Here is an 11,474-nt window from a genome sequence, read left to right on the forward strand (position 1 = left end):
TCTTCGATAGGACACACGAACCGGCCAGATGCTTACAATTATGCTACATGATCACTCCAGCTTTGATATGAATCGGCCGGCCATCTCGATGGATCAAGCGAGGCCATCATTTTGTGACCTTAATCATTCAACATCAATCGGATGTCAATTAAATGGATTGGTTTAGTTGTATTAGTTGCTTCAGATCAATGCTGAATACATCCTTTAGTATTGGGGTGAAGTATTTCATGACTGCATGGGGTCAACCACAAAGCCAAAAATAACATAATGAGATTGCTATAAATCTGATAACCAAATGATTTAATCAGAGCTTTGTTTATTGTTCCATTGCCACCAGTAGCGTGAACTTCCTGCCGCCAAGATCCCCCTCATGACGGGAAATACCCCTATCATTCACCCCCTAACAGTCATGGTAGTTGAAAGGATCAAGAGTTAACTTAATTACACCATGACAACATGGGCTTAGAGAGGTGGGAGACAGATGGGAGACACTGATAGACAGACACTTCAATCAATCCATCACGACTAGATTCAACCGATGTCCACCACTGCCTTTCTTTGCCACAAAATAGAAGTGCTGTGCTAGTGTGTGTCTACGTTTGAAAAGTATCCAAAGCGCCGTATGAGGAAATCCCCTACCCCCCCACCCCCACACGTTCCCACCCCCGGTCCCCCCCCCCCCCCCCCCCCCTCCCCACTCCCCCCCGCCGCCTCCAGCCTTGACCGCTGGGCTCCTCTCAAGCTGTTTCCTGCCTTCTGAAACAGGCCGGCCTCTGAGGAGCCGGGGGCCTGCGGGGCCTGGAGGGCCGGGTCTGGGTCTGGGCTGGGAGAGGCTGTGATGACGGGAAGGCCTGGCCAGCCAGCAGACCGTGAGCTCTGTTGGATCTGTGGATGTGGAGCCAGAGACCCCCGGGGGCCGGCGAGCTCCTACAGAGGCCGCAGCATGCTGCACGCAACTGTGTGTCCGACCCGGATGTTCCCGAACGGTCCGTCAGTCGGTGACGACACAAAAAGAGACCATCTTGTGCTGGTTATGGATAAGTAGAATTAGCCATTTAGCAGATGTGCTTTTAATCCAAAACAATTTACAGTAAATTACAGAGACTGTTCCCCTGGAGTAACTGAGGGCTAAGTGCCGTACTCAAGGGCACACTGGTGGTGGTGTTTCAGGAGGGATTTGAACTCACAATCTTGCGATCTCCATTCTAGCTCACCACCACTACCACTACCCCACCCTAGGCCTAACGTGTGAGGGACAAGTTGTAGATGTCTTCAATTTGGTTGTTGTTGAAGAGAGCGTGGGTTGGGTTTATTGAATTAAAAACAGATATTGGGATTAATGTTTTTTCATGTGAGGGAGGGTGTGTAAACCTGGCAGGGTGTGTCGACTGGGTGTGTAGGGGTGTGTAGACCTCACCAAGTCAATTTCCACTCCAGTATGTGCAAATATACTTGGCCAAATAAACTCATTCTGATTCTGATTTATAAACCAATGGAACAACCTTCATGCGGTCCTGCTACAGTAGATGTACATCATATACATGGGCCAGGTCTTGGACCTCCCTCAATGGGTACAAGGTCATATCGGATCCATGGCCCGTTAGTCTTGCGTGAGAGTGGCATTCGGGTAAAAAGGCGGGCGGCTGTGCTAATTATAACTCCAAGACAAAAAAAAAAAAAACGTTTTGTTTCTCAATGTTGTTTGTGTTAGCAGGAAATGGTGGGTCCTTATGCGTCTTGTGAGAATAGTGTTCGGGGGGCGAAGCAAAGCAGAAGTGAAATTCCTCTACGCCCTTGTCATCACCTCGGAAAGAAAGGGCCCTGCCGTGAGTGTGGAAGGGGATTAGAACAGGAAGTGAACAAGAGGCACTGATGGAGGTCGCAATCAAGCAACGCTGCATAAACACAGCATCGCCACGGTAACAAGTGTTCTCCTCACTCTCTGACGTTTGTGTGAACGCTTGAGCACCAAGCCGGGAGTGTGAATTAAGACAAATAACACTTACATTGGCTTTTACCCCCCAGCCCCCCCCCCCGCCCCCCCCCCCCAAAGTGATGTCATTTCCATTACGCTGCTCGTTTAAGATACAGCTGCATATACTTTACTTTAGAGCTTTTAGAAACGTTCTCGAGGAGGAGAGGATTCTCTCTCTCTGAGCACCGTTTGAAGTCTTTGCCGCTTTATTCTCTGATTTTGGTATTAATTCGTCACGCAAGTTCGGAGTTGACCATGATGATCTTGTTTCATTATTGTATTATTCCGCATCTTAGGAAGACTTAGTTTCTCTACTGTAAATAAACAATAATTTAAAAAATCTTGATTCTTCCTTCTTCTAGCATTATGACTGCCAATGGCCCCAGGCCTGAGCATTGATGACGTTTTCCTGCTATGACTGATGGATAGATGATTCACTTACTTAGACAAATGTATTTGTCGTAAGTCGCTTTGGATAAAGGCATCTGGTAAATGCCAAAGAAATGGTAATATAAATGACTATAGAGGGGGAGCTGTTTATACACCTGTCTATTTCCTGAGGTTTAAAACTACAAGCCACTCACCCCGATTCAGTGTCTGCAGCGCTGACATAGGAACGCTAACCAACACACCCTGGTTTAGAAAGTGTGTCATTGGTTTTCCTCAGACTCTGCCATATTTCATAACTCCATGCACTCCTGCTTTACTACCCAGCGCTGCTCCTGCTCTTGTCCCTGACCCCTGACCCCTGGAAATTGTTAACACAGATCTGTCAGGCTGATTGTTCTGACAACATGACGCCAGCGAACAAGCCACAGGAACGGGAGTCAGTAAACGAGAGAGAGGGGGGGGGGGGGGTCAGTGGGTTAGCTCTTATATACTCTATGAGCCAACACGAAAAGTAGGTTAAGGACAAAAGCTGCGTCTATTTATATTCATTCGGAACGCAATTGAAAAATGCTCCTCTCTTATAAAGCTCAACGCACACCGCCCGCTTTTCCATGCACCGAGCATCTGCGATGCAGCTCCTTCACGAGGTTCTGTGCGAATAATAAAAAGAGCATGTTTCTCCGAGAAGGAAGATAGAGTCCTTTGCAACAAGGGAAACTTGGCCCACGGTGATGAGACTGCTGCCATGCGGTAGGGGTTAGAGTGACTGGTCCTTGGAACTGTGAAGTGTTACATTTGCAGTATTTTAATGTATTTTAATTCCCCTTAAAAAAAAAGTTTCAAAGGCGCTGCTGAGAGAGAAATGCTGAGCAGATGGCCGTTTGGGAGGTTTGGATGTGGAGGTCTGCGTCAGGGGGGGAGGCTGCCGTCCAAACCCCCAGTCAGCCCCGCACGTCGAACGGCTGAAGTGAGTCATACTCAGCTTCCAAGTGAACACAAGCAGCTCCATCGTCTCCATCAAACACATATGGCCCGGCACAATGAGGCACATTCATCTTCCAATGTTTTTCTTGTTATCTGTTTATGAAAAACCGAACGCGGAGGAGGAGGAGGAGACAGGCAGGCACTAAAAACCAGAGGGAAGATCTTGGTACTTTGTCACAGGAGTGTTTTCACATCTGTTTCCAGTCTGTCCACGGAGCTGTCATCTTATCATCATGTTTATACTTGACCAGTCATTACAGTGTAACTGTAATGCCAAACGTGCTGTGGGTAAGGGTTGGGGTTGGGGTAAGCCACTGTCATCGGGTTTGCCATTCAATGACAACAACCCCACCGCCGCCCATACATAAATAATGAGTTGAAGTTGTTTATTTAAATGTTTCAGGCCAGTAAAATGCTTTATCAAAGCCAACTCTGGAGCATTCTAATTGGAGCCATTTTAGAAGGGAATTCTTGCCATGCGCTCAGTGCCCTACAGATTGTTCTGATTTAGGAAAATCCTCGGATCATGAGACTGAATGTTGTGGCAGTCTTAAGCAGACAAAAAGCACACTTGATAGGTTTCCCTTTCTGCAATCTCTGTAAATTAAAAACACCGTTTGGGGAGTGAATCACAGGCAAATCGTTGTTGGATAGGATAATTACACATAGAACACTGGATGCTTTGTGAGGTAACTGCACAAACTGTCATCAATGGTTATGATGACGAATCATCCTGATTTCCCTGTGTTTTCGGGGTGTGTTTTTGTTTGTGTTTTCAAATTGCCATGTCACGTGCTGCGATGTCGATTTTAACCAGTTGCAAGTGTGGGACAGTGAAGCTTTTCTGAATCTGAGTAATGGCAGTAACACTGAGGAGGTAACTTAAGGTAAAGTGTTACCATGCATAGCTTTCAGGTCATGTCTAGATACCTTTGATGTGCTCAGTGTATGGTAATAGGGCTACTGAGGACATAAAGTACATACAGATTTGTAAGGCAGCAACGATGAAGTGATTGAAGAGGTTGACTCCTCACTAAAGTACGCCTGGAACGTGTTGAAAGGAGCTGTATTGAAGTATTGAAACGGATTCATTATTAATAGAAGTGGTAAGCTGTGGTCCAACGCAACCACACAACATCATATCTATATGGAGCTGTGGAGTGTACTACAGTACAGTACATGCAGTACCCTGACCTACAGCATATGTAGCTTTGAAGATCATGGATCTTGGATCACCAGGAGATTTATAGTGTGTGTAACAACCTATAATCACACACACACACACCGTAGGCTAGATTCTGCTCTTATGGAACAAGTCACACTGCGCGGTTATAGCTCGTCTGAGAGAAAATGGACAGAAATATTAAATGTGGTATGTCTTTGGAACTTCCTGACTCCTTTTCCATTCGTGGAATCTAAATCACCACATTGCATAACACGTCAGGCTCTGACACGCAGCGACCCCGCTATTATAACTGAGTGTAAGCAGCCAGGTGAGCGGCCGGGTGTCTTTTGGAAATCGAATACCCTAAAACTGAGCCCAGCAGTCAGTCAGACATACCACTAATCACATCAATAGGCACCGCCACAGTCATAAATTAACCCCCCCTGGCCTACACTCTGAAATGTCTATTTTAGGAAAGAAACTGTGCAAGGATGAGATACTGTATGTAGTAACACAAATGTATATAATCAAATAGACTGAAATAAGTAACACATTGAACAGTGGTGATTTGTTTCTTACATCGTTTCCCCCCCCCCCCGTTTGTTTCAGGATCAGCTACGTGATAGGGCACTAAAAGTATGCAGTCTTAGGCAAGTCTGCCAATGAAAGAAGTGCTAAAAATGGTCATTTTGTGCATTTTAACAGATGTGAGGACAGTGAGTTGGCTTCCTCCAGCTGTCCCATTGTCTTTGTGTTCTCTGGGATAAGGAACGGATGCACCACTGAAGGAGCTACAGGAAATACATGTATCCATAGAAAAACATGCCTGTCTTCTGTCTTCTCATGTCCTCCTCGCCACAGCCTAGCCACTCTGTATGTTAGACAGGAATATAAAAGAATAGATCTGACAGGAAGATATCAATAATAAATCAATAAAACGTCCACCACCACCATGTCTAGTTCTGGTCTAGTTTTGAACCCGGCACCGTTGGAAAGGAATTTAGATTTCTACCCTGTTCCTCTTTGTTATGTCCTAATATGAGACGCCCTCCTCTCCCATAACCACAGATCTCAGAACTGTCAAAACCCCTAATCTTTTCAATAGAATAACCGCCACTAATCAGGTTTCTTCACATCTTTTCACACCGATTTTCCCCATTCCTACTGGGCTGCTATATACTATATATATATATATATATATATATATGTTACGGTACATGTGGGAATACGGTACATGTGGGAAAACTAGTGTTAGGGTTAGGTGCTACGTCGACTTGGTACATGCTGGCATGTCTAACCCTAACCCTAATCCTAACCCTAACCCTAACCCTAATCCTAATCCTAACCCTAACCGTAGCACCCTAGCACCTAACCCTAACCCTAGTTTTCCCACATGTACCATAACATACGTATATACACCTGGTGTTATATACCATTTAGCTGATGCTTTTATCCAAAGGGACTTGCATTGCAGTGAGTACAGTACATACATTTTTCAGTATACTGTATGCTGGTCCCAGCGGGAATGAAACCCACAACCTAAGCTAGCGAACGTTAGCGTTCTACCAGCTGAGCCACATACATACGGGAGCTAGAGGTCTAGTCGCAGGTGCCAGTGGTCTCCTGTCTGTCTCCAGACTGAGGGGGCAGAGAGGAGGGAACAGAGGGGTCTGTTAAGGTTAAGGTGCTGGAGAGGGTCAAGTTCTCTGTCTTCTTTCGTGTGCTCTACACAGCAGGGCATGCTCTCTCAAGCAGGGCAGCGGCCTGTCTGGCATGCTCCGCAAATAGCTGCCATAGTCGCCAGTACCGCTCCGAAGGAAAGAAAGGCTATAGGCATATTTCATCGTTTTGCGAGGAGAGAGAGACCAGAACAACTTAAGAATGCAGCAAGCTAGAGAGGAGGGCAAGACTATAGGCATATCAATCATTTTGTTCAGGAGATTGAGTGACCAAAAACTGTGTTTTAAGAGTGTGCACCGAGGGCATGCGTGCCATCTCATCGCAGGGTCCCCAGTTTGATATCCTGGACGTCAACACATCCTGCATGTCACCCCCTCCTCCTCTCTCTCTCACCCATGAGAATCTCTACTGTCTCTATCCCAATAACGCAGAGAAAATTCCCTAGAAAAAAGTATTCAATAACATGTTTTTGAATAGGATCTTTAATCCACAGATGTTATACGTGTCTTTTCTCCAGGCAGAGAAGAGGAAAGGCTGATCAGGCAGGAGAGACGGGAGTGCTGGGAAGGGGAACAGTGGTAGGGAATCGTGACCCATATGGAAGTCAACGTGACACAGAATTTAATAGCATGGTTAAATTGGATGCCAGTGCTGGTTCTTAATCAAGGCCTCCTTACTGCTTGCTGTAGAGCATGTGAGGGGAAGGAGGGGGGGTGATGGCCATGTTGAGATGCTCTGTATGGTGAGAGCGTAGATGTGTGAGGGGTGTGTTTGTATGTGTGTGCGTGTGCGTTCACGTGTGTGTGTGTGTGTGTGTGCATGCGTGCGTGTGCATGTGTGTGTGTGAGTGTGTGTGTGTGTGTGCGTGTGCGTGCGTGTGCATGTGTGTGTGTGTGAGTGTGTGTGTGTGTGTGTGTGTGTGCGTGCATGTGCATGTGTGTGTGCGTGCATGTGCATGTGTGTGTGCGTGTGTGTGTGTGTGTGTGTGTGTGTGTGTGCAGGGAAAGTCTATCCGGAGGGGTTGGAAGTGATCCAGTTGCGAGGATATGAGAGGACTTTCATTGTGCTGTACCTTAGCTAAACCTTTGTGCCATGTTGTCATCTACCCTATTAAAAAAAGTACAGAGAGGACCAGTGAATTCTTGCGGTAAATATTAAACAAGGAATCTGTAGTAAAAAAAAAATAATCCAATTAAGCCGTTTAACGTCATTAAAATTTATGACACCGTTTAGGAAATCGCTCCTCAAGCATTTTTTGGGGGGCTTGTCAGAATCTGCCTTCAGGCTCCCGAATCCTAAACCTCCAAATTGCTTCGCTTCGCTCTCAGATATCCGGAAGAAAAAGAATCCAAAATCTCATTAGAGTAATGCAAGTGGGTTTTTCGGGATAACTAAGCTGCTACGCGGCTGGGCTTTGTGGCTTTTTCAGCTACTACAATTTTACCATTTTCATCATTACTCATTGTTTCTCCCTTTTAATGTGTTGACCATGTGACGTCCTCTCTCCCGTGCACTTGTGGCACAATCGATGCGTGTTTCATGTCACATAGCAGCCGTGGGGTTGAGTCGCTATGCTTTTAGTAGTAATATATTGATATAACATTTATACTTAGTATTGTAACTATCCTGTATGGGGCCCGTTAACAGCTCCACCAAGGGAGTTAACTCTCTTGGTGTTGTGGTTAGCGCGGCCATCGGTTATGCGGGAGATCGGGGTTCGACTCCCGCATGGGGCGAGTTGCACTACCAGTTACCGTTCGCTACACTGGTGTCAGAAGTGGGATGGAAGGAAGGCCATCGGAGAGGCGTGTCCACGTGAGGGACTTGACATAGTGAAGCGTGAGGGCACGCTCTTCCGAACGGTGAGGATAGTGTAACGATCCTGTATGGGGCCCGTTAACAGCTCCACCAAGGGAGTTAACTCTCTTGGTGTTGTGGTTAGCGCGGCCGTCGGTTATGCGGTTCGACTCCCGCATGGGGCGAGTTGCACTACCAGTTACCATTCGCTACAGTATTGTGGGGCGGCTGTGGCGGCTGTGGCGCAGGAGGTAGAGTCACCGCCTAATGATCACAAGGTTTGCAGATCGGCGGTTCGAGTGTCCTCGAAGTGTCCTTGGGCAAGACACTGACCCCCAAAATTGCTCCCAGTGAGCGGGCCAGTGTCTTGCATGGCAGCTTGCCGCCATTGGTGTGTGAATGGGTGAATGAGAGGCCGTTGTAAAGCGCTTTGGAGCAGCAAAAAAGGCGCTATATAAGCGCAGTCGATTTTCCATTTACCTTTTATTTAGTTATAGTTACTAAGACACTATTCAAAGGGTGGATCAGCGTCATTAGGGATAAAGAAACTGACCACCTGGCCGATGTGTTTCCATCAGTGAGTCTCCTTCTGAAAGCGTGATCTGTGTTTTGTGCATACGTCCAGACACTTAAGACATCAGAATCACATTGAAACAATACAGACCTATGTTTATAACAATAACAGGCTGAGTTTATTCAAGATGTGGCTGAGTGGTTTTCAAGCATAAACACACTTTTTGTATATACAGTAACTACTAGCCCCTTGTTTATAGATATAGTATTTCCTCTATACAAATCAGGTCTCATATGGATTACAGTATTGACTATATATCAAAAACCACTGAAAGGTCCCTAGCAGCAATGAACTACAATTATGAGTTTATTTACATACCGATGTGTTCTGGAATGTTTTTTTTCGGAATTTCGGACTAAAAATTGCTAAAAATTATATTTGCTCGTCAGCGGCTTTGAGTGCATTTCACAAGCCGTACGTACGTAAGGGTTATCCTGTGGCGTCGTCCATACAGAGACAGAGGCGGCGGTGACAGCCACGTAGACGACCTTGACCAGGGACGTTCAAACTGGCCAACAAAACCTCTGAGGTCAAAGAGGTCTGCATGCCCCGTGAACAACAGCCACACAATGCTGGCTATTATTACCTCACCGAGCCGTCACTCCATAGGTAAACGAAGCCCCTTTTCAACAGGAGGGGACAACAACCGTATGGTTTCACAGAAGAGGATCATGTTTCCGTGAAGCGAATGAAGTGCGAATGAACAACGGATCAAGCGAACAGGAACATGTGCAAGCGCGCTCTGTCTCGGCTATCCCTCAGGTGACTGTCATCATGTTGAGTGTTGAGAAGTAGTAGGATAAGAGCTAATCTAAGGTCAGCGTTTATAAGAGGAAGGGGTAGGATGGAACGACAGTATCGTAAGCTCATCCTAGGTCTGTGTTAGGAGCGACCTCGATCCCAAGCTGTTGACTCTCATCTTTGATCCAACAACGGCTGCCACAACACAAAAGCCAGCCTACAAAACACAGATAACATTGATATATATCGATGCAAAAATACAGCGCTTAATGCCATACACAAACTTTCTTTTATGTATTCTTTTATATTATTTCTTATTTCTTTATTTTGTCTTTTCGCTCTCAATATCAAACAACGTGTAGTAGTGTTCTACATTATCTTCTCCTTACATACATACTGTAACGTAGTTGTTCTACCTTTTCATTCCATTACTTTTGATAGCCAAAGAGAGAGGGAGAGAGAGAGAGAGAGAGAGAGAAAGAGAGAGAGATATGAATTGTGGCCATTCCCTGTCCAACAGGTTTTTACTTTGGAATGTTTTTGTGCAAGTCCCCCCTCTCTGTCCCTTTACGGGTGAGTGAGAGACTGTCCACAGAGACACTGTCCAGCTGCAGTATTTGTCCGGGAAGACTGTGGGACCAGGCCAGCCAGACGGCTCTGACCCACTGGGGTCAAAGGTTATTAAGATACGGCGTAGCTGTCTGTCAATGACTAATGTGTACGGCCCCAACCTTCAGTTGAAATTGGCTCATCCACAACATTTCATCCAGAAATAGCTTATAACTACCCTTAACAGCAATGATTGATTTACGCAAACATGACTGTTAATGACCTTAAAACTCAACCAACCTTTAAGACACACAGAATAATACCACGCATGAGCTCCAGCCATATCACACACATTTTCATCTGGTTTGCTTTCCTCTTCCATCCGCAGACCAGAGTTAACTAGGCCTGACGGTCGTCCGTGTCCACATGCCAAACATGTACACGTCTCTGACAAAGAAAAGAAGGCTAATTGATGAGTGTATTTCCCAGAGCACAATAGTGTTTGTCTTACAGTCACTCCACTCAGCGCGAGCTGAAGGAGTGTTTGTTTCCTTTACACCAACCGCTGTTTCCCTCCAGTTGATTTACAGTGCAGCACACCCATTCGAATAGGGACAGTCGTTTTCAGTGGCTGTACTCCATGTCTTGTTCATCTGAAAATACCCTCCGAAAATTAGGCCATTGGAAAAGTGGAGCTTAAAGATTGGCCCAAAATATTGTGGCTGTTTGTGTTTACTGGTGTGATAACAAAAAATCCCATTTCTTGAACTAGGAAGAGCTGAGCTAATTCCCAGCATGCCCTGCGCCTCTGGTTGTGTGTCAGTTTGAAGGACACATAATCAACACACTGCGGGGCCGAAATGAAATGTCCAGTCACACAGGGCTTCGGGTGTGTGATCACGTCAACTGTCACAGCACTGGTGGTCCGAGTCCCCTGTGAGCCATGTCCACTTGACCTGTTACTATGGACTGTCAAGGACGATATTTCAAACACTGAGTTACTGGTTGCGTCTCCTCTAACGAAGGTGAACCGCATTGCCTCCCACCCAACAGAGCAGAGATGGTCTGTAGATGACGTTTACTCTGAAAGGGGTAGGAGAGCAAAATGGGGTGTAACCAACTTGATGTGCACATTTTCACCAATTACCATTTTAACCACATTTTAACAACTTAATGCGATCCGCGATTACCCCCGTTTCACCCCCTAGAACTGTTCCAACAAGATAATCACAGTTCTCTTTTACCTAGAACTACTGCCAGCATTGTGTTCCAAGAAAACCTGTCTCTCTTCCCTTCTAGCTTCCCTGTCCTCTGTCCCCCCTGACCTCTGTCCCTCCCTGTCCCTCTCTGACCTCTGTCCTCTGTCCCCTGTCCCTCCTGACCTCTGTCCTCTGTCCCCCCTGACCTCTGTCCCTCCCTGTCCCTCTCTGACCTCTGTCCTCTGTCCCCTGTCCCTCCTGACCTCTGTCCTCTGTCCCCCCTGACCTCTGTCCCTCCCTGTCCCTCTCTGACCTCTGTCCTCTGTCCCCTGTCCCTCCTGACCTCTGTCCTCTGTCCCCCCTGACCTCTGTCCCTCCCTGTCCCTCTCTGACCTCTGTCCTCTGTCCCCCCTGACCTCT

Source organism: Nansenia antarctica, assembly GCF_963989245.1.
Source record: "Nansenia antarctica genome assembly, chromosome: 3".
Taxonomy (NCBI): Eukaryota; Metazoa; Chordata; class Actinopteri; order Argentiniformes; family Microstomatidae; genus Nansenia; species Nansenia antarctica.